General features: G+C 40.3%; 1 protein-coding gene and 1 long non-coding RNA gene across 3 annotated transcripts in view; one reads left to right on the top strand and one right to left on the bottom strand.

Moving 5' to 3' along the window:
* Positions 1-25269, top strand: part of LOC119498544 — a 192966-nt gene that overhangs the window by 65599 nt on the left and 102098 nt on the right. The window lies entirely within an intron of this gene.
* The window catches only part of LOC119498543 (vertebrate ancient opsin-like), a 75427-nt gene that overhangs the window by 36778 nt on the left and 13380 nt on the right, over positions 1-25269 (bottom strand). The window lies entirely within an intron of this gene.

Below are 25269 nucleotides of genomic sequence, written 5' to 3'. Positions count from 1 at the left end.
CGACATCTGACAACAAAGCATCCGGAATATCAGGGCAAAACTAGGGATGCACCGATCCGACTTTTTCAGTCCAGATACCTGGGCTTTGGTCGATACCGAGCCGATACCAGTGTTTAATTAATAAGCTGTATGCCTCACTGTGTGGAAGTGCATGGGATCATTCTTTTGTGTGTAAGGCAACATCAGGCTTCGACTTAAACATTACTTTCCTCACTTTGTAAAACAAAATGTAACAAATAAATACATAGATATAAATGTATTGAATTGTTATTAGTATTGTTAATAGTAATAAAATAATGCAACTTGTTAAAAAAGTGTAATCCTTTTTAATGCAGCAACAAATGATCAAAACTTACAAAGGAGTACATAGTATATAAACATAGAATTTAATTAAATAGATCGGCCCCATTGTCACCGATATCCGATCCAGCTATTTGAGTCAGTATCGGCCCGATATCCGATCTGGTATTGGTATTGGTGCATCTCAGGGCAAACCAAAGTTGTATCAAAGTGATTCAAATTGAAATGTGTTTCTATTTGTCACTATCAAACAGGTCTGAAGTATTTAGGTTGAAAGGTTTTAGAATACAGAAAGTTCAAATGGCATCTAAGCGTACAAATGGTAGTAAGCATAATGCGTAATCGGTGTTGTGAATATGAGGGAGTCCTTGGAAGATGTACTCCGCTGTAAAGGGTTTCCTGGCCCCAAAAAGTTTGAGAACCCCTACCGTACAGAAATATACTCAGATGTATACATCCACTCCTCATGCAAATATAGTCTTGAGAACTTTTCTATATCAAAATAGACACCCCTAGATATATAAAAACATAAACCTAAGGCGGTCGACTCAAACATTTACATTTTAACACACACACCGGGGCGCCCAGACAAATAGTCAGACAACGCACACACACGCACGAACACACATCGCTCTGCGGGGAAAAGACACCGGCGCAGCACTCTGGGCTTGTTGTGCCTCAGCATTCCAGCTCCTGAGTCGTCCCGGGTGTTCTGCCGCCGCAGTTGTTGGCCGCTAAACATGATTGATCACAGGATTTGTGTCTGCGGCATTAGTCCTGTACACCACCAGCCTCCCGTGGCCTGCCAAACACTACGCCTGCCTGTCTGCCATCAAAGGGCCTCTCTCAGCAAGAATCCTCAACGCTCCGCTGAGTCGATTTATAAACCACTCGCCGTCCCCCTCCTCCTCCTCATCTTCCTCAACCTTTCCATATCCCCTCGTTCCTTCCACCCCCCCTTCTCGCCGAGGTGTCTGCAAGGTCGCGCAGAAAAGGAGCATGACTGTAACTTTTATTGAATGAGGGAGGGAGTCAAGTAAATCTGTCGAACGCCAGGGAATAAGCATTACCGGCTGCTTTCTACAGACAAACAACTTGTAAGGGAAGGAATCAGGAATCAAATTGAGGGTGAGGCTCTGCTGGGGGAATTCAGGAGCAGATGTAGTGAATGCAAGGTTGGTGCTGTCGGGCGCATGTGTGTTTGCCGTCGAGATGGAGCGCCGGGACATTAATTTTCATTTGGAATAACAACACTCCGAGCACCTAAGAGAGAGAGGAGCACTGTAGAGGCGATGTGGAATTGACTTGTTGAACTGTAGACCTAAAGGGGCTTTTTTTTTCTTCTCCGTTTAGATTGCTTTTGGTAACATCTGAAGATCCTGCCTCCCGGAGCTCTAAAGGGACTTTGAGATTCAGAGGGGGGGGGGGGGGGGGGGGAAGAAAAATCAGTAGACCAATGTTCTCATCTGATGTCAGAAGTCTTTATAGAGTTCACCAAATACAGAGAGACAAAATGAATTATATCCGCCGGCTGTGAGCAAGGTGTCACAGATGAGTTCATAGCAGCCCTTACACAGGCCTGCTTTCGGCAAACACAAGTGACATATTTGACATCAAGCACGCCTCACATCCCGACTCTAAAATATTCACCATGAGTCTCTAAATTGAAGAAAAGAACCCCACCAGAATATATAAGGTGGAAATCTGTGGGGAAATTGTCACTTCACTGGAATAAATTGAGCCTTTCAAGACTTTGACAGCCTGCCTCAATCAAACACACTGACACAAGTAGACTGACAGACATATGAACTCGCACAAAGACGGATTTAAAAGCGTGCATTTGGTCATGGTCACACTCGGAGCTTCACATTTAATTGAACAAAACTATAGAAATTGGTCAACAGTTAATGCCTTAAATGGAACCGAGCCTCCATCTATGCAACTTGAATGTTGGCATCTGTGATACAACGTCGGTGTGAAATGTGTAAATGGGAAAACTGGCATCAGTGAGGAATAAATAAGGTAGGGGTTTTCTGTAAAGTTCAAGGTTTATCCTGACACTGCAGAGGCGTCTCTTTATAATTTGGCCAATCTATATTCACACACATACTGACAAAGACACAATACAGAGAAGTCTGGCAGCGCCTTGCAAACTGAGGAGACTTTATGACCTTGGTGAATTTCAGCGAGCTTCAGTGAGTCCAGTTCAATGATAATTTCCTGAAAATGTAATAAAGTCTGAAAATGTAATACAATTTGCATTTAAACCTGATCGAAAATATAATAAAACCCAATAATGTAATAACTTACTTAACCAATAAAGTGCTACAGGAATGAGTCTTAAAACTTGGAAATAAGTTAGCATTTTAGCACTTCCGGTTCCCTCGTCTGGAAGTCAGTGGGTTTTTTGAATGTGTTTTTGTTTTTTAGGTCCGTGTTTAATACAACATTTTACACCCTCATTGTATATGCTCACTGTGATGTAATTTGTTTATAGCCTAATATTAGCATTTTATTCTGGCGATTTCATTCATACTTCAAAAATCATAAAAAGTAGTGTTCATTTGTGAAGATTATTTTGCTGAACAAAACGTGTAAGTATCATAAACGTTTATTTGGCACAGAATTTATTTTCTGCAATAATCCAAAATGTGTCATGTTAGCCTACTGAAAACATTTGGCACTGATTTCAAGTTTGGAAATGTAAACTTTAGGCTTTATGTAGAATTTAAAATTTACAACAGATGGCAAGTGGCGCATTGTTATCAGGCAAAGATGTATTAAACTAAAATCCCTATTAATGGGAAATGAACCCTCCCATACCCATGCTAACAAACACCGAACTTTTAACCCATGTTTCAGACTCTTGTTGACCGGTGTTTTTTATATACATTTGTGACGTGTTTTCTGTAGTTGTGTTACTTGTTTCCGTACGTGTTTTACTTAGTTTACGTACTTATTTTAAGCCCAACCATGACGTTTTCCCTTATGCTAACTAAGTGTTTTTCTTGCCTAAACCTAACTACGGACGTTTGCATGGCGTACAAATGACACGCGATAAGCAGCGTACAAATGGCACGTGAAAAGGCTAAAATGCGTACTCGTGACACGCGGAATGTCCGTGTAAAGTGGTATTTATACGCCTTCCCTTGAGACTGGGTTGGAGTCAACAGTGATTCTTATTGAATGAAGTGTCTCCTTTGCATCGCCTGATCATAAAAGAATTCTGCATTCAAAAAAAGGGTTTCAAATCGATTTTGAAATGCAGAAAAAAGTTGACCTTAATCATCGTAGCGGAAGCGTAGTGCCCACCCTCTGGTTCCTCCCCAGGTTAACACTGTTAGCTCTGCCAGCACTGTTGTCGTTGTTTGCATTGTTAGCATTATTAGCACCGTCAGCATGTTGAGAGCCATTGAGAGGCAATAGATATGATATCCTGATTTCACGTCTAGCACCTTTTAAGGGTGGTTATAAAACACAGCAGGATGTTGAAGGGACGTTAGGGATTTACCATTGTACTATTATTATTTTGGGGAGATCACAAGGGACAGAATGGTCAAAATCAAAGCAGCAAGGGCCGAGATATCCTAATATCCTCACCTGTAGTTTGGGTTAAGCTCCGAAAACACTACCATTCCCATAATGCAACTCAGCAGCGTCTTTTGTTTGACCCTGATGACATGATTCATTCCTCAGCCTTTATTATCTCACTATCTATTGCAGACATTATTTAACATGATTAGTACTGTCATGAACTTCAGTTGTAAGATTGGTGTCGTGTCCCTTTAACCTTTCTGTACAGTGCAGCTCTGACAGACTTCCATGTATCACACGCTGTAAAATGTTACTCCCTCACCCATGTGCAGTCATACACACATAGATGCGTAGAGTAAGGCTGTTTGTTATGTGTTTGTGTTTCATCAGCTGGCGGCAGGGGGCTAACATCTCATCACTCAGTGTGCCCTGGATCTGCCTAAAACACCAGCACACACACACACACACACACACCAGGAGGATTCCCCTCCGTAGAGGTTTTAAACGCATTCAGTATGAATATTATTGATGGTCCCAGTATGGCTCCAGTTTAACATTCCAACAGCAAATTCATTATCCACATGAATATTTAATCTGATGTAGGGGAGGAAAAGGCAATTAGCCAAGGTGCAATCCTACAAATGTGAAGATTTACAGTTTCTCCAGCCTCAGGGTTACAAAAGATTTTCTCAGTTCCAATGATGTATTTAAATTTAATGCCCTCTCTACTGCAAAAACCAATGCAGAACTGTATCACGCCAACCCCTGCTCCTGTAAAACTTGGTTATCATCAATCATCTGGTACAACTGGCAAAGAGTGAAAAACGTGGACAATCTTTTTTAAAGTTGAATTATTTATAAGAGGGGCTGTAAGGTAGACAGGCGCATCACAACAAGGGGCAGTATTCACAGTATCGTGACTTAAACTACGAGTCCTCCTAAATAGTGTTTAGAGTTACTGAGAGTTTCCTCTTCAGACGTATTCACAAGGCTCCCGAGAGCAACTTTTACTAATTGAACGGAGAGAACTGGCCCGGGGTAGACGCTGCTGCAATGAATGACATTACGTTTCATGAATGAATGAATTTACAGCGATCGGTGGAAAGGTGACCTGGCTGTGTCAGGGGATGTGAAATGAAATATTCATCAGTACACAGGAGTGCTTTATCTTTGGATTTTTTTTTTTTTTTGAAACGCTGACACAAGGCAGGCGCTACACGAAGTACATCTTAGTGACTTAGGAGTCCTCTGAACTCCCTTTAACTTCTTCCAGATTAAAGGCACACCGGGGGGGCGAGACGAATAAACGACCCGAAAATGCGAAATACTCGCCTCGTATATTATATGTCTAGGGTTTTTATTGTGAAAGGTGAGAACGTTAGGACTGAAGTGGATCTGGCCTGCGCTGCCTTTGTCAAGGTTGAAAGGAGTAATAAAGTTTACCGTCTTGTATGGCTGCTCGATTATGGCAATAATCATTATTATCTTGGTCAATATTGAGATCACAATTATTTTACACGATTACTCATTGACTTTGGAAACATCATCAGAAAGAAAATTCTGTACATGTAAAAGTTGAATGCATCGATCTGACCTTTCCAAGCCAACACTGACACACTGACAGCTGTTGTTGCCTGTTGGGCTGCAGTTTGCCATGTTATGATTTGAGCATTTTTTTAAGCTAAATGCAGTACCTGTGAGGGTTTCTGGACAATATTTGTCATTGTTTTGTTTTGTTTATTGATTTTTCTAATAATAAATATATACATATTTTTGCATAAAGCAGCATATTTGTCCACTCCCATGTTGATAAGAGTATTAAAAACTTGACAAATTTCCCTTTAAGGTACATTTTGAACAGATAAAAAATGTGTGATTAATTTGCGATTAATCGTGATTAACTATGGACAATCATGTGATTAATCACAAATACAAATTTGAATCGATTGACAGCCCTAGTTGTATGTCAATTATCTTGTTTTCATAATAGTTTGAAGCCAAAATTGTATTTGAAATTTGATTAATTGCACAGCCCTACCATCTTGGTTCGGACTACAGAGCCTCCGTGTTGTTGTTTCATAAATATAGACACAACTTAACTGGTTCTGCACAACATGATCGGTTGATGCCTTTATTCACGGTGAAAAAGCTCAGAAAAGTGAGCACTTTTTCACAGTGTAATATTTGCATTCTGTGTGAAAGTACTTATTACAAAAACAACAGTTTGAAAAAATATATTGACGTACGAATTAATCACACAAAAAAAAAAACACTGCCAAGTACAATCTAGCTATACTTTGCATACAAGTTTGCATGATCCAATAAAAATGCAGGACAAGGAGTAGCAATAAGTTAGTAAAATATAATTATACAGCATCTTTCTACTGTTACTAAAATATACGTAAGCAGAGGGTAAATTACAGAGCTTACAATTACAAACCTTTTGATTTAAAATATAAATATTATTAGTTGGGAATGGGTATCTCCAGCAGAAGTAAACATATCTATAAGCATACAGCTTGTATTAGGGAGGACCAGGGAACAAGTGAACACATGAAAATAGGTCAGGAGGAACCCATTCAAAGCGGTTATATATCTGTGGCCGCTGCCCCATTTCCAATACTGAATCCTCAAGAGGTTTGTTAGATTTATATCCTTAGGAGAAACAGACGGGGAGGAGCCGGGGCGAGCGCACACACACACACAAACGTTATAACAGCGGGCAGCCGTCCTCAATAAACCTGCGTACGACGGTAAAAGAAAGAAGAATGGCTGCTATAATTTCAAGGTAACACAACGCTGTTCATCAATTCTCCGCTGGATGAATCAGGGTGAACATATTGCGTCTCAGTGAAACAGTGAAATGCCTCTACATCCTACAGACAGATGGCTGCAGAGGCTGGCGGTGCCAGATGAGAGGCTGTCTCACATTCAAATACCCCAATTAGGCCATTGCTTATTGGGTCAGGACAGGCATGAAGCCCAGGATGTGAGCACAGAGAGAAACAATGACCACCTAACATACAGAGCCGTCCCATTTTTTGGTAAAAATACAGGCTTCTCATTTTAAACTAACTATTGGGAACTATTTTGTCAGATAACGTTTTCCTGTTTTTTTTTATCATCTATATTGAATTAATTGCTTGAGTCGGCCAAATTACATTTTTGGTCGTGCTCTGCATGCCGGTGTCTGGACCATTCAGGGTCAACCACAGGCAGCTCCTTAAGGAGACACAACACTTGTGTTTTCAGAAAGACCAACAGAGTGGGTGAGCCCTTGGCTCGGCTCGGGAGCTACACAAGCAAATGACATATCATGTTTTGATTTAATCAGATCACATCATGTTATTTTGGATTAAGACAGCCTTAAGCTGTGTCCCAATTCAGGGCTTCCTCCTTCGAAGTCCACATGTCATGACTGGATACATTTTAATGGGTTGGCGAGGCTGCTCCATCTCAAAGGTCCATCCAAATGCAGTTTGCCAGCACAACAATCCCATCCCTGTCACCAGACAATAACGTTGATATGCGATTCTCTGAAATCCCTGGAACATTTTTTCTAATTCTTTCTTCCCGAAACTGTAAATAGAATTGTGGTTATGGTTAACCCTCTGAGCCTCGCCATCCAAATCAACTTTACTGTATTTCAGAGGCTGTAGCAGGTTCAGTTTTAGAGCCAGAGAGTAGTTCCAGATATCATATGAAACTACAAAACGTAAGGAATCCATTGGTAACATCCTTGTCATGCTAGCTTGTCGGGAAGGAAAGCTAATTACGCTCCAAATTCACGCTAAATTTTGGCGAGGAAAAACTGGCATGGCCATTTTCAAAGGGATCCCTTGACCTCTGACCTCAAGATATGTAAATGAAAATGGGTTCTATGGGTACCCACGAGTCTCCCCTTTATAGACATGCCCACTTCATGATAATCACATGCCGTTTTGGGCAAAAACCATGCAGTGTTTTGCATGCAGTATAAATGTGTTATTTTCGCCTAATCTAAAATTATATATTTGAATATTTCTGCATACTGGGGTCCCTAAGCAGTCTTGGAATTACATAATATTGTGTATCACTGTAAAGCGGAGACTCTTGTGGATCCAATGAACCCAACTGTATTCACGTGTGATGATGTTAGTCCCCATAGTAGCCTTTTCATTGTATTGAGACCATTTTTTTAAACTTGACCTCACTGTATAAAATTACCTGTTGTGATAATCACAGCCTCACTTGGACTCAAGAATGAACTGATTAGATTTTGGGGGTCAAAGGTCAAGGTCACTGTGACCTCACGTCCGTCTGATTCTCTTTAACGTGACATGTCAGGAACGCCTGGAGGGAATTTCTTGAAATTTGGCACAAACGTCCACTTGGACTGAAGGATGAACTGATTAGAATTTGGTGGTGGTCACTGTGATCTCACTTTGGCCATATGATAATGCAAGAATTCATATTCTAATCATGACGTCATGAAAAATAAGGTGTCAACAAATATTTGTCATCATAGATTTTGTTAACAAAATTAACACTGCTTGGTATCCTTTGCAGCTTTCAGTATCCCAAAATCTACTAAATTATAATAGGGCTGTCAATCAAGTAAAATAATTAATCGCAATTAATCGCATGATTGTTCATGATTAATCTTGATTAATCACACATTTTAATCTGTTCAAAATATACCTTTGGGAGATTTGTCAAGTATTTAATACTCTTATCTACATGGGAGTGGACAAATATGTTTGCTTTATGCAAGTCTATGTATATATTTATTATTGGAAATCAATTAACAACACAAAACAATGACAAATATTGTTCAGAAACCCTCACAGGTACTGCATTTAGCATAAAATAATATGCTCAAATCATAACATGGCAAACTGCAGCCCAACAGCTGTCAGTGTGCTCAAAAACACTGGGCTGAAGCTGTAGTACTGTAGAACACATTTCTTTTCTGTAAACTAAAATTCTTTCAAGCTCTATTTATATGTATGATCCAGACACACATTGATTCTATATCAACCAACTATGTTGTGAATATGTTTTGCCCTGTGGTTTACAGTTTGTCAGTAACTTTGATTTCCTCTTGGGATGCCAACATGAAAGCATATGTGAAAAACTGGGGTTGATATTTTCAGATCTTTCTGTCCCAGTTTGCTCTGGAAGCAGATGCAATGGGAGTTAGAAGATGCACATTTACTGTACAGTACATTTTGATGACAGCCATCAAAACTCTTAACTGAGGGCTGTGGCTCAAATATCAATAATTAACATCGTAATGATGAATAATTTAATCATGTTTGCCCATATCTGTGATTTGAGTTACTGGGTCAATAATGCACCCAGGAACGCCTTTGTTTCAGTCAAAATAATATAGACTTTTGAAATTTTGAGATTGGGTCAATAAATTAACTCTTTCCTTCTCTGTCAAAACTTTCACCATGTAGACAAGTTACAGATTGAGTTTACACTTTATCTGAGCTCATGTAAGTAAATTTATGTTAAAGTAACGAAGGTTACGATATTGTAACCCTGGCTCTATAAGCACAGGCGGAGCCCTCTACTGGACTCTATGGGTAATACTCTCCTCCAATCACGAGCACGCATTCGCCGGCCAATCGGGACGTGCCTACCAAAATACGTGTGGACCCCACCGTATGTAAGGCAGCACACACTGCTGTTTGCCATCCTACACCCTCTTCAGCGAGCGGCGTAGGGTGACAGGGCCTCCTTGGTAGAGGGCTCCGCCTGTGCTTATAGACCTAGGGTTACAACATCGTAAACTTTGTTCAAACTCACACAGGTTCCGCCCTTTACTGGATTCTATGGGTACAGTGGTTGGAGCCCGATGACTGCACGCCCTGCCGCGACATGACAATGACCCGACCACACTGATTCAGACCGGCTAAGGATTAGACACCGCAGCCCAACTACTTCTTTATAACCTAGGCCGCCACAGCGGAGAAGTAAGGGGGCCCCAGGCAACCAAGGTAGTACGCAACTGAACTGGGTAGAGTCGCGGTCTAACCCTGCAGGGGTCAAAAAGACAAGCTGTAGCCCAATCCACCCGACAGAGAGATGTTAACGGTGGACTTCCGCGGGATGCTGATATACTGGACATCGATGAAATATTGTCATCATCATCATCTGCAGACTAAAGCCGGTGTCTCAGGATGACCGGAGGCAGTGGCGGAGCATTGGCGGCTGGGGCGGGGACTTCAATGGCGACGATATTGAGCTCCAGCTCACTCTTTTCGCAGCAAAGCACCACATCAAAGTGTCGGAAGTGATCCCACGGCTGCTGACGTCGAATCTTGGGCAGCGCTTGGCAGGCCGAAAACCGCTCTCTGCGTGGTCTGTGCCGAGGCACTCGAAGAAGACATTGTGAACATCCGGCAATGAGGCTGAGACGTGACGGACATTTACGAGGTTCTTGAAGCGGCTACTCCATCCGTGGAGACGAGCAGTCAGTGGACAAATCGCAGTTTGCTGAATAGAAAAAGAATGGCAGACAGCGGTGTGTGCTGCCTTATATACTGTGGCAATGTGACATATTCGGTTAGGCACGTCCTATGCAAATTATCAGTGGGCAAATGCGTGGTCATGATTGGAGGAGAGTATACCTGTAGAGTCCAGTAGAGGGCTCAACCTGTGTGAGTTAGAACTAAAACAAAACCTTTGTCCCGTACAATAATATCATCAATATGAAACATGGGTAGAAACCATGTTGAATTATACATAACCTTTTTAAACCCTGGGAACAGTTTCATTATGCAGCATTCTCAAATATTACCACTATGATTGATAATCTTGCTCCTGTTTCAGAAGAAGGTCAATGAGGGACATTCACTTGGGAGTGGAGATAAAGAAGGCTCATTACTTCTACACTTTAATACCACCCACCTGAAATAACCCTCGATTTCACTATCTAGCTCTGCTAATATATATAATTTTATTCTGGCAGCCATAAGAAACGTTAGCTCTGTCAAATCTATTCTAATCAGTTTGAATAAGTGAAGGAAAAGAAATGGTTCTAGGGATGGCATTAAATGAGCACATCTCAATTATGAATTAAACTAACGATACATCCTCCTGCCGGCTTTAAAAGGGTCTTGTAACTCTGAAGGAGTTTCATAGTATAGCATATCCACGCTTTTAACAATCGCTCGCTGAAAGCATATGCTTTACAGTATAAATTACTCGAGTGCAACACACTTATGCACATTTTGTTAACATTATGTGTAATTACATACAAATCCTTACTACTATTCATGTGCATGAGGCATATACTTAACTAAGATTTAAATTAGGGCTGTCAATTGATTCAAATAGTTAATCGCGATTTATAGCAAATTAATCATACATGTTTTATCTCTATAAAGGGAGATTTGTCAAGTATTTAATACTCTTATTAACATGGGAGTGGGCAAATATGCTGCTTTATACAAATGTTTGTATATATTTAGTATTGGAAATCAATTAACAACACAAAACGATGACAAATATTGTCCAGAAACCCTCACAGGTACTGCATTTAGCATAAAAAAACATGGTAAACTGCAGCCCAACAGGCAACAACAGCTGTCAGTGTGTCAGTGTGCTGACTTGACTATGACTTGCCCCAAACTGCATGTGATTATCATAAAGTGGGCATGTCTGTAAAGGGGAGACTCGTGGGTACCCATAGAACCCATTTTCATTCACATATCTTGAGATCAGAGGTCAAGGGACCCCTTTGAAAATGGCCATGCCAGTTTTTCCTTGCCAAAATTAAGCGCAAGTCTAGAGCATTATTCACCCTCCTCTGCGACAAGCTAATATGACATGAATGGTACCAATGGATTCATGAGGTTTTCTAGTTTCATATGATGCCATACCTTCACTCTAGCTTTAAAACTGAGCCCGCTACAACCTAAAAAACACGAATTGCATTGAAGAAATTAGTGGCGTATAAAAAACATTGTGTTAATGCGTTATTATCACGTTAACTTTGACAGCCCTAATTTAAATGTAACAGCTGATGTTTGGAAAACAACAAGTTTATGACGTAATTATATACTTCTAGGCTGGACCTGACCTGATATTTCTTTGACTTCCTAAGATAATAAATGAACTCTCTGGTGGTGTTGGAGTTTAGTCAGAGTGGCCTGAACTCAATGACCTCTGTGTAAGAGCTGGAGTAACCGTATACAGGTTGAGGTCTGACCCTGTAGCTGTTTTTGTCTCTGAGGACACTGTAACTGAGCCTTTGATCCGTGTGAGGGCTACTGTAATACTGAACGGCAATTAACATCTGCTGATGCACAGAGGCTCCTCGTAGTTTTATTGCCACGTAAACAATGATCACACTGGACTGCTTTAAACATATACAAGTTTAAAACTGGACTGCAGCTGCTGATGAGCACATTATCAATTTTATAGCTCAATTCCGATTAGACTTCCCTCCTACTAGACTAAACCTTTCTCTCAGGTTTCCTAATGGATTTTGGAGGTTGGCTGCACTTTTGACCATTTTTGGAGGAAGTGCACCTCAGTGAAGTTATCAATTAAAGTATCAGCAGGGTCTAGTTGATGGCGTTCCAAAGCTCGATGTCAGTGTGGGGCTGTGTGTGCTCTCATTATATCCACAGATTGGTGGTGAGGGGTTGGCAGATGTCAAGGAATCCCAAAGCTGATGTACCTGAAATGTGCTGCTGTGTACTGCAGTTATTGGCAATTGCAGCGTCTGAATAGACGTCGTGCTACCCGCACCCTTCGTGACGGCTAAATAGTGGAATTGGAAACATAATAGTATGTATTATCTTGGATCTACAGTATGTTCTTTTTGTTCTTTTGAAAGTGCGAATTCTAGCTTCAAGGTGGCACAGCGATCTGCAGACTATAAAGTGAGCTACAATGCAAGTCCCTGAAAAATAATGTTTTGTAACAGCTATTTAAAAAAAGATGATCAATGTAGTTTTGTATATTTATTGATCTGTAAGTCACATAACTATCACATAACATCTGTGCACTCTCTGCCTGTTCATTGTTAACTGGAAAAACCTCGAGACATTTAAAACTTCTCGACAGCAGGTCATAAACCACTGAGCAGGAAGGACAATCTGATAGAACAGAATGCACCACTAGTTCTGGGTGATATGGCCAAAATCTTCTATGCCGATATAGGTAATTTCTTATCTCGATAACGATATATATCACGATATAGCATGTTTTCTGCTAATTCAATAAATAAATAAATAGTCTATATGAAATATACACATGGTAAATCCTATTTCTGTAAACTCCTGTGTGAATAAAATATTTGACAAATGAAAAGTACTAAATGAGTATTTTCTCATTTTAAGAACTTGAATGTAAAATGAATATAAAAGTTTTAAGTGAAATTATAGAGAAAAAATAAATAAATATAGGCTTAGCCTATATCGCCGTAGAAACAATACAGAAAAATATTTACGATAGACATTTTTATATAGTTTTGACGATGTATATTGTTATATTGCCCTGCCCTATCTACCAATCACTTGTGGTTGTTTTATTTTCTTTGCACCAAAGCCTCGTAGAAAAGTTCCCTCTACTGGACATTCAGTTTTTGTTTCAGGTGGGAACAAATGACCAAAAGAATGCGTTGTTGAAAACAAGTACATAAATACTCGAAGAATCACTAGTACAGCAACAAAGACATGATCCCTCACTGGCTTCCCACCAATGTGCCTTGCCCACTGCGTTTGATAGACTGCAATAGAGGTACCGCTTCTCTTAGGAAATGAGAGAGATTGAGAATGAGAAACTTTTTTACAGTACCTTGAGCATATACGCATCATTCAAAACCTCATTTTGTTTTGCTTGTTTTATACGCTGCAAGTAACAAGTTGCTTTCAGATGTCAACAGCTTTCTCGTTGTTATACAAAGAACGGCACAGTTTGGGTTGCTTTCTAGAGAGGTAATGAGGGGTGGAGATGGGATGGGAAGCAATAATGGCAACCGAGACAACCAGGGTGAAAAAGATGGTTGATGATGGCACAGTGAACGGTGAGGAATATGCGAAGAGGGCACATAGGGAGCTGGGAGATGGAGAAAGTGAAAGAGAGCTTAGAAAAGAGTGAAAAGGCAAATGAGAAAGCCGGGATGGAAGCAGTCACTGCAGACAATGAAATGAGCCATTGTACTGTACTTTGAGTGTGTGCGTGCAGATTGTGAATAATAAGCCACTGATACGGACAATCAGAATGTGAATGTGTGGAGATGTGTGTGAGAACGAAGAACACGCACAGGCGAGATTAGCATAATAGTCCAAAGACTTGTCAAAAGAGGGAAGCGGAGTTGGAGATGGATGCTCAGAGGGCAAAGGGAACGCGGAGAAGAAGTAGAAGAAGAAAAAACAAGTAAAAAAATCAAGGACCTGGCAAGACTATGAGCAAAGACAAGGCACTTGTAAAACAAAGAGAACAAGAGCTTCATCCTAGAGCCAATCTGACTGAGAACTAATTTGTGTTTTAAGCGTGCAGCCTCCTCTGCAGCGCGGCAACCGTGCCCTCCAGCATCTCGCCGCTCCCCCCACACAGCTCGTATCAAGCAGAAGTGCTGGCAATTTTCATTCCAAGGGTTGCTAAGAAGTGTTTTCACAGCTGTGTCGCCTTCTTGTTTCTGTCTTGCGTGCTTGCGTGTGTGGCGAGTTTTAGTCACATATTTTTAGTGGTGAGGAACATCAGGGGAACAAAGAAATAAACACAGAAAATAATTTGTAGCAGCACATTTGGACACGAACAACAGATTTTTTGCGTGACAAGCTAGACTTATACTGGACTTGTGATAATGGTTCTGGAGTTTCGACCAGAAATGTATTTCTCCTGACTCTAAGAACAGTTAAAATGAAACAATATGAGAAGGAAACATCACTCTTTGGTTGAACTTATCCTAGTTCATAGTTCATTTTTGCGAAACTTACGTTTTGACTCACCGGCCAAGGTGACTGGTAGATAAAAAAATCCACCGGCCAAGCATAATTTTACCGGCCAAAATAGTAAATTGCCTTTTTTGTGTCACATATACATTTGTTTCAGTACATTTCATTGAGATAATACGGTATTATGTTGAATACAAACTTATAGAAGAGATCAGAGAAAAATAATTTAAATATATTGAACCCTGAATGCTAGGCTTGGGCGCTATCTCTTTTTTCATATCTTCCTGACATTCACCAGGTAAAGGCTACCAGAGGTGGGACAATGTCATTGTTTTACAAGTCACAAGTAAGTCTCAATCTTTGCACTCAAGTCCTAAACTTTGGGTTTCTCTTCACCAAATGTAATGCCATTTTAACAGCAGAGTAACTGGATCCAACTGGTGCTCAGTAACGTAACGTTAGTTCTTCATGGTTTTCTCCTGAAACTTGATTGGATGATGTTGGATTGGTTCAAACTAAGTGGATCTGGGGAGTTAAGTTTAAGATAATTAAAAGCAAGCCCCAATAAAATTCACCAAAAATAAAGAGTCTAGAGTTAAAAAAAAAAAAAAAAACACTTTTCGGAGATTCAGCAATGAACAATAAAAATATATAAGATTCAGTTTGTTCAGTTCAGTTATTTTCCCACGAGTAAATCCTCTTCCCGAACAAATAAAGGAGCTCTGTTCAATTTGTTCAATGCCAATGTTTGTTCAATGTTCGTGCCTGTTTGGAGCGTGGAAGGGGGCTCCGTCTGCCCACTGCGGACGACGTTAGTATGGCAAAAACTTACACAATTTGAGCTGCAATGGCAGAGTAGCGTTGTTCCTGTAAGCTATCCGCTCGTGCTCGTTAACTCCAAGGAAGTGAAGAAAAGTTGGGCTGTAAAGTTATCCAGCAGGATAACCAGCAAATGAAAGATGCCAGCAAAGTAGGTGGAGGCACAAGTGTAATTTCTTAATCCAAACTGCACCACCTAATTTGCATTGAAATCCCCCTCTAGTGCACTCCCTGTCTATTTTTGTGAAATATGATATAGTGGATCACTAAATTACCAAATGGGCAAAGGCGGAAAAAAAAATCTGCTCATGGCCGATGAAATTACCTCATGACCAGAGCAAGGTCAGTGCATCTGATGTGGGCCAGCTCAAAATTAGGACTCCGGCAGGCACGGTCTGTTTCTCTCCCCCTCCTCCCCTCCTTCTCATCCTTTCATCTCTCTGCCTCCTTCACTTCCTCTTGATATCTTCATCTCCCTCCTTCCCTCTCTCTCTCTCCAGCCTACAGCATGTTGGAGAAATATGGTAGCACTTGAGAGTATCGCTGGATATCCACAGGGACGTATGAGTCACATAATAAATTCAGACCAAGGGTAAAGATGTTGAGACAAGGGAAGGGAGCTGCTGGTTATCTAACCAAAGACTCCTTGATGTGTGCGCCTTTGTGTGTTTGTTCATGTGCATATTTTAACCTCTTTTTTTGTTTTCAAATTATGCAAATCATTTCAAGTGTCATGGATATAGTTTATCCATGACATGCTGTCACGACAGTAATCCACAGGACACTGCTTTCTACTCTTATTTGGATGACATCTGTGTCGCTAAGGCTAAATGAACAGAGGGTCTTTCAGGAAATCTAATGGCTCTGATTATTCATGATTCAACCAAACCTACTTTATCAAAGCCGAGGGTCATGACTTCAACCACTTAGTTATGTCTTCCTCCGTCCTTTGGCAACAATGCAATGTATTAGTAGTAACCCAAATCCAAATAATCTAATTTTGACGTTAATTATCTTGATTTCATTCAAAATATCAAATGAGATGCCAAATTATATAAAAGTATGCAAGTCAAAGCACGGCATATACACAAATATAGCCTAGTTTTGTAAAAAAAAATGCCATTTTCCCAGTGGCCCATGGTGTTTTTGCACTGCATTTTTCTGGCGTAAAAAAATAACAGTGACCTGCTCAGACATGTTTAGCAATCTAAAGTTCATGTTGTACCAATGTTTGGTGCAATTCATGTCACTTAAAACAACGTCGTTGCACCTGAGTAGGCTTCTCTAAAATCACGCTAAATCAGGGGCGATTCTAGGATCAGACCTTTAGGGGGGCTCAGCCCCTAATGAGGATGTGACGTGTACAGTCAAGGGCTGGGTTTAGTTTCAACATTGGGGGGGGGACATACTAAGCGGGGGCTCTTGGGGTTCTCCCCCAGGACATATTGAGCATCAAACACTTAATTTCCTGTATTCTGGTGATTTATTTTGCACCAATTTCCACCTTTTTTGCATCAAGTTATGGTGGGAATGTCTTTTTTTATGTAAAGGAAAACACAAAATTCATATGACAATTCAATTTATTGAATCCACTAGAGTCTCAGCTCTCCAGACATACCCAATTTATGCAATTCCAAGACTGTTTAGGGACCCCAGTATGCAGAAATATTCAAATACACCGGCAAAAATAATACATTTATACTGCATGCAAAAAACTGCATGGTTTTGCCCCAAAATGCATGGGATTCTCATAAAGTGGGCATGTCTGTAAAGGGGAGACTCATGGATACCCATTGAGCCCATTTTCATTCACATATCTTGACGTCAAGAGGTCAAATTTGGAGTGTTATTTAGCCTCCTTCCCGACAAGCTAACGTGACATGTTTTATACCAATAGACTCTTTAGGTTTTCCAGTTTCATAAGATACCAATATGTTCAGCTTTAAGACTGAGCCCACTACAGCCTCTTAAAGATAGTAATGTCGACCGGGATTACCGATATTGCCGCGGGTTTCAGAGGGTTTGATAATTAGTTTTTACAGGTGCTGAGATGAAATTTAGGTGTGCTTGAGCACCCGTAAAAGGAATCTAAAATCGCCACCGTACTAAATCCTCTTATGTTCAGCATGTTGTGTTTAGTTCTCAGGGATGACCAATCAATATGGAGCGAATGTACTCGCACAACAATCAGTAAGCCTTTGAGGAATGAGTAATAATGCAGTATCTGGAGATGTGTCTTTACACTTAATTGCGCAGCACAGCAGCTTTGTTGGAGACATTTATAGTTGCTGTTAAAAATGCATAAAAATTGTCTGCTTTCCAGATTTGTATTCCAGCGTTATGTCAGAGTGAAACAGGCAGACATATTATACATAACAGATGGTGATTTTGATGGTTTGTAATTGGGTTGTCTGCCAACAACTGAAGTCATAAAAATTGCACAAACCCAAACGGTACGTCCTGCTGCTGTCCCGGTAAAGCAAAATGGCCATTACAGCCCAGGCCATTACCTCCTATACTTATATACCAAAACTCTGTCACAACGCCCTGCAGTTTGGAACTGAGCACAGAGTACTGGACACAAAGCATTCGGTGTTGAGCCAATTTTTACACATCCAGACCTGGCAACCGGAGATAATGCCGCTATTGTTTAATTCATTAATTGTTAATTAACTAGATAACATGTAGCAATTTGTATTGTGTTAGTTATTGAGTGTTGTTTTTTTTGCTGCATATGCATGTTGCAGTTTAAGGGCCAAGGAAATGCCCCAACTAATTATTAATTTATAAATCAAATCAAACACTTTTAAATGCCGACATGTTCTCATTGTAATACATTGAAAACGTGTGATTTCACACCTTCAGTGAGCAGTTTGGGGATTTATATGTTGAACTGTTGTTTTGATCTCGCTTATGAGTCTGTGCGTGACTTGTGCATTAGGAGCAAACAAGTTTATTGAGGTCATCATGGGAGTAACACATTATGCTGAAGGGTCAAGGAGTCCAGCAGTGCCCGCAAGATCAATCGAGCTGAAGCCACAGTTTGCCACATTCGGGGCGATAGATGGTGTTACATGCACACAAACAGTAATGTATTAAGTGAGTCTGCTGTAATTGATTTGCTTGTTTTGGATGGATCTGGTTCATGCCTTCCTTTTTCAATCATTCTCTGTGCACAAAATGTGTGCTGATAAGTTAAAAAGGGGGAAACACATTTAAAAATAATTAATTAATTACTAATCTGTGGAATTCTCCTCTAAAAAACAAACAATTTATAGTTACATCAGTTGTTTTTTCTTTGATTGCACTGATGTATTAAACTTAATTATCATGATATTGTGTGTATAATTTGTTTAATAGAGCTTTAGATGTGGTAAAATGGATACTTTTGTTGATTATTAGTTGTTGCCGGTAGAATACTTGTAACTTGTAAATAACATTATTATGATATGTTGCATGCTCGTACAGACTGATTTTTATTAACATACGTTAAGGAAATAACATTATACACTCGTGCAAAATGCTTTTGCTGTCATGGAGTCAATACTTCTGTGATCATTCACATTAAACTATCACCATAGTTGAGACATTGACCAGCAAAAAGGCACAGAGGTCATTTGATTCTACACACAAGGCCAAAGGCAAAGACAGTAATCCAAAGACGAGCTCTGACGCATACATCTGTTTTACGATGTTCCCTGACTGAAGTGCCTGTGAAAGGACAAAACTCCCCTCTCTCACAGTTCCTGTCTGCTGCACTGATAAAGCCCTCAATTTCCCATCACAGAGAAATAAAAAGAGATGACAACACTGACAGACATTTACAAGCATTGGCAAGCAAGCAGAGATGAGCTCTGCCTGTATGGCTGTCTGTGCCTGTCTTCTCTTTTCCTGTCTATCTGTCCATTTATTTTACTAACAGGGCTGTACCGAATGTCTTTTTTTCACCCTATTTTCTGATTAGCCCATATAAATGTAATTTATGGTGCTGTTAGATTGGTGCCAGGCCGCCCCGTTAATACAGTTCCTAGCCTCCCTTTGTATGCGGCAAGCAGGAGAGCAAGTCCGCAGTGAAAATGTCATTTTTTTAAAGGCTAACCGCCAATAAATGTGGATAGAAGCAGAATATTTCCTGAGATAAAAACATGTTGTGAACCCTAATTTTGGTTAGCCCATATAAATGTAATTTATGGCGCTGTTAGATTGGTGTCAGACCGCCCCGTTAATACAGTTCCTATTCTCCCTTTGTATGCAGCAAGCAGGAGCGCAAACAATTTTTTGGCCGCAGTGAAAATGTCGTTTTTCAAAGGCTAAACGCCAACAAATATGGATTGAAGCAGAATATATTGTTTGATAAAAACAAGTTGTGAATTTTAGAATCTTTTTCAATACATTTTGACTTTTGAACTTTGCAACGCTCTGGAGTTATTGGAGATATTTGAATCACATGAGTCGGAAGCAGTATAATACTAATAATATTAGTGTGGCCTACTCGTCATCTGCAACAATGCAGAAATACAGGGTTTAAACCATAGACTGTATAAAAAGATGGATGCTCCCAAAAAGTGAATATCTCAATCACCCCCCCGGTGGCTGGCTGCAGTATAGGTCATAAAGCCCGCCCCCTCCATGTTAGTGGATGGGACATGGGCCAAAAACTAAAAAGCCAAGGTAAACTTCAAATAGCTTTTCCAAAATATGGTTTCTGTAATTTTAGGTAGTTTTTATCACGCTGATGTATGTTCAAGTTTTAATTTTTCTGATAAGTTTGGTTTTAACTAGTTATTTGATGCTATAAAAAGGGGATGAGACATCATGATTGACAGCTCTGAGTGACAGTTGCTCTGAGTGACATAATCGCCGGAGGCTCGGGAAATGTACGAGAGAGGAGATGTAACTTTAACTTTTCATAACCGTCACAACAGTCTGAGTAATAGAATGTGTCAATTTGATCATAAATGTATTTATAGAGATACTATTTTTAGTTGTTGTGTCTTTCTAGCTAAACAGCTGCAGTGGTGCTAACGTAGCAGCTAGTTGGCTCACGCTAACAAGCCGCGGTCGTGCTCAGCTCAAACTGCGGTCGTGCTCAGCTTGGCTTGGGCGGGTGTGTGGGCGGGACCTTGATACGCGTCTCCAGTTCCCCTGCGTAGACTCTGGCTCCAAATAACATCCAGATCTCATTCAAATGTTGATTTAGAATTTGAATGTCAATGTTATGAATGCAGCTTTCGAAGCTTCGAACTATTCGGTACAGCCAAAACTAAAAACCCACCAGCAAGCATGTGATTGAGAGGATGATGCCTAGTTTAACTGAACAAGGTGCGCATTTTCACATCATGGCAAGGTAAAGCATTAAACTAAAGTGAACTGATAAGCGTAGGCCGGTAATTTAATACAGAAGGTAGAGAGTCCTACTACGAAACTAAACGTCCTACCCTCTCTCTCTGTGTCTCCTCTCACCTCTGATAGTTGGTTGTATAGTGAATTCACATCAACTTGGACCAAACCCAAACTTGGTTCAGTCTTCCCCATGTGGTCCGCTCCATTGAGCCGCATATTATTTGATAGGGGAGTTCAGCTTCTTTAACTTTTAGTGGACAAGTTGCTCAACTACTTTTTACGTGTCCCAGCTGGTGTTGCATAACATAATGTGACAGGAGAACTATAGCCTTTACTTTACGTAGCATTGTCAGTGGGTGAAGAACAACCCTGAAGAGCACGGCGAGTCATTAAAACCAGGGAAAGATAAAGAATGCGCATGTAATCCCGCCCAATGAAGGGATGAAGGACGAGAATAGGGGACAAGGAAGCTGAAGCCTATGTATAATAGATGTATAAGAGAGAGAGTTTGGAAGGAAAAAAAAGAGAAAGAGAGGGAGGGAGGTAAAGGCTGATAACAACAAAGAGAGAAAGATAACTAAAGGCTATTACTTTCCCCTTGCCTCCTTCTTAATCTATACAAAGAACCGTGTTTGTTTTCTGATGACGAAACAGCAAATAGATAAAGTGTGAGAGGGGACAAAAGAAAGTGAAAGAAACTGCTGCAAAACTATTATAAAATAATTATAATTACTAAGAGAGAGGAAGACAATCACAAAGCTTTGTTAAAGACGGGAGGATCATGATTCATTGTTTACCTGAGAATACATGATGCTCACGAAGTGAGTTGTACTCCTGGAAAAATTGCTCTAGGACCTGTTCTTGCAAACTGTGTGTTTCTTTATGTGTGTTTGTGAGGCGTCCCTGGAGAGAGAAAGAGTACTACCTTCCACACTGTCTCCTCTCATATCCTTCCAGTCAGTAAGTGTGGGACAGTGTGTGAAAAACCAAAACATCGGTTACCTCATGCCACAGTTCACAGCCAAGAGGAGGAAGAGCCAAATCCTACAAAATAATACAGTGTGTGATCTGTTGTCCTCCTCACCTCACAGCAGACATCCACTGCTGAATATTTAATGAACATAATCTGGACCTGTATTTATTCTACATGTCAGAATCGAAGGAATCACGGTGAAAGTGAACCTAAAAACAGACAAAGACTTTATGAAGCTTCTTACACTTTTTTTTCTAAGGGTGGGAATCACCAGAGGCCTAAAAACCTGAAAGGCTCTCTCTAGAGCCAGTGTTTGGTTTGTCCGTTCTGGGCTACTGTAGAAACATGGCGGAGCAACATGGCGGACTTCGTGAAGAGGACCCGCTCCCTATGTAGATATGAAGGGCTCATTCTAAGCAAACAAAAACACAACGATTCTTAGTTTCAGGTGATTATACACTAATGAAAACATAGTTATGAATATAATATTACAGCTGATCAGTACGTGGTTTGTTTACATGACTCAACGTAAGGGTTGCTGTTGGGACACGGTGCCTCTTTCTCTCTCTAAATGATTTATTTTTGTAACGTTACCCAGTGTTGGGGGAAATACACCGTAAGAAATTTCTTAAAAATCGCTCTGCCATTGGTAATAAGTCAATTAATGAATTACTTAATGACTGGATGAATTAACCAACTATTTGCATGAATGCAGCTTGTTTTTTTTTTCCATAATTTGATGCTGAGTGGTGGTAAAGTGAGTGGATCTGTGCATTATCGGAGGAGGTGTACAAGCAACCAAAGTTTGATTTGTTACTGAAGAAACTTTTGGTTTTAACAGACTCAAATCATCACTGTTTAAAAAGCTATATTTCCCCTGTCGCTGTGAGGTTGTGAGGACACTGAGCGCTCTCTTTTGAGACCAGTGTATTTAACACATCAATCCAGTCATTAAGATAAATGTGTGAACCCAATGGCGTGTGTGATTTGACCCATCAAAATTTAGCTCCGCTGACAAAGACCAGAACTCACAGACTTGCAGTGATGGCGTCGATGGTAATTTTAGTGCGATAAAACCAGAGTTCATGATTCATCACTGTAATTAGCTCTGCTATAAAACAGCCATTTGAATGCAGCTGTAGGCTTTGGATCACTGGTTCACAGCTTCGGGAGAGAAAAGTAGTTTGAACTGAAAAATGTTTAACTGCCAGAGATCAGCAGAATAACAGAGTGGGCAATGCACTATAGGTTTTTAGATTTAGTTGCTCCACAACAAAAGAGAGTGTTTATGTGCATCTATTCAGCTCTGGAAATGTTGAATCTGTGAGCGGTAATTCACTTACACCACAGCAGATCTCTATTTTGAGATACGATGAGGAATTCAATAATCCATTTACTATTACATGATACTTAAGTGTTGTTTGAGTGTAATCATGATGCACAATTGCAACTGTTTGCTGTAGCCCAGAAAACACCTTCACCGTGTCCACACTGAATCTGTTAAATGCACTTCTGTTATGTCATGTAAACAAACCATGTACTGTAGGCTACCTATCAGCTCTGCGCTCGAAACGTAACCAATTATCTTCCTTTGTTCGTTCTTTTTATTGTGATATTTCCTGGAAATGACATACAATATAGCCAACAGCAGTAGGAAACTTTCAGCTATCTGGTGATCGCCCTGCCTCCTTATTAAGGCTTTTGTAGGGAAAAGAGGAAGATAACTCCTCGTTTCAACTTCACCAATCAGCCGGTACTGGTCCATTGAGGCGATATCAAGGCGAGCGATAGGAATAAATAGAAACAGCTGGGCGTCTGACAAAAGTTCAGGTCAAAACGGCGTGCCGCGTCAAGCTGCGTCTCCCACGGCCAGGACAGTGCAGTAAAAAAGGACGTGGTTCTTAAGCAGTGTTGTTAATGATTTTGCGGAGCACAAGACCAGTATGATAAATGTCTAATGGGTGAGTATTGGTTTATTTTTGTTATTATGGAGTGGGATCAGGGGTTTAAATCTATAGCACTGTAATTGTTACGCCTCATATGTTGGAAAATGTGCACCTACTGTAATCTGTTACTGTGAGAACAATGGACGGCTGAGTCTATGGCAGGCTGTTAAAATAGCGTTGATAAATTTGGCGCTTCGGCTGCTGTCCGTGGTGCTGATCTAAGGCTGGTTTGCAGTATGGGAGTTGCATGGTGAGCCTCTCCATGGTGGCATAGCATTTGTCTGGAGTGGTTGTGTGCGCCACAAGTATGTGCTTGTGTTTGAGGGCGAGGGCCCAAGAAAAGAAATGTGCACTGGGGCCAATCACAAATATGATACGCTGCTGGGTTGAACTTAATGTTTCTTATAAGATCTGTTTATTGTTTAGGAGATTGAAACAACCTGTCTTAATAAAGACAAGAACATTTGTCAATATTATTACAATATAACTTCTCTTTATTTTGGTAATTTAATTTACAACCACATTCAGCATCTAGAGGCTTTGATATAATTCAATTTTATTTCCACTGTTGCTGCATCTGTTCTTAAGTTGGGATGTGTTGGGCTGCAGTTAATAATGTGACATCACCACAGTGAGATACTCAGCATCTGCTGAATCAGCTACTATGAACGTAATGATGCCATCCCTGTGAGCTTTATGTTTCATTTTAGTATTATTGTTATATTGGAAAACGTTTTTGGGTAATGGAGGTTATTAAAGGGGAACACCTCCTAAACTAAGAATAGCATTATGTTATTGCCATGGCCTTGGGAAGTTCAATCAATATATGTGAGCATTAGCTCCTCTCTCTCAAAGCCAGAAACCAGAGAAGTAAGTCTCAAACTTGTGATGTCGTAGAGTATAGAGTCTGGAGCTGCTCCATAAACAATGAATGGGAGACTGATTTTGTGTAATCACAGAATATTTGTTTTCTTTTTTTTATACCCAAATGAGCTTTATTCTGTTGTAGTATTCCCATATACTCAAATCATTCCCCTGGGTGCTCTCAATGTCATCTACAACATCTCTCCCAATTCATTGTCTATGGAGCGGTTTCACACTTTATACCCTACGACAATACATGTTTTAAGTTAACATTTTAAGTTGATATTGTGAGGGTGTTAGCCAACAATTACCTATTTACACATCCAGCAGACACAGAGTAACGTTAGCATTCATTTGGATTGTGTCTCTGGTCACCTGATCAATGTAAGCCAAATATTCACTCTCCTCTTAGCTCTGTTTTGGTCTCCTCCATCTCCTGAGGTTAAATATCTGGACCTTCGGCCAACGTATCCTCATACAACAGTTCGTATGATATCTTACGAAAAGTTATTCCTCATTTTTCGTGCATTTTCCTACGAATGTCCAGCAACACGTGACACAAATGTCAATTTCTGCTCGTTACATGCTT

This window comes from Sebastes umbrosus, chromosome 12 (genome assembly GCF_015220745.1).
Source record: "Sebastes umbrosus isolate fSebUmb1 chromosome 12, fSebUmb1.pri, whole genome shotgun sequence".
Taxonomy (NCBI): domain Eukaryota; kingdom Metazoa; phylum Chordata; class Actinopteri; order Perciformes; family Sebastidae; genus Sebastes; species Sebastes umbrosus.
Note: the sequence above shows the minus strand (reverse complement) of the source record. Positions and strands in the feature narration are given on the sequence as shown.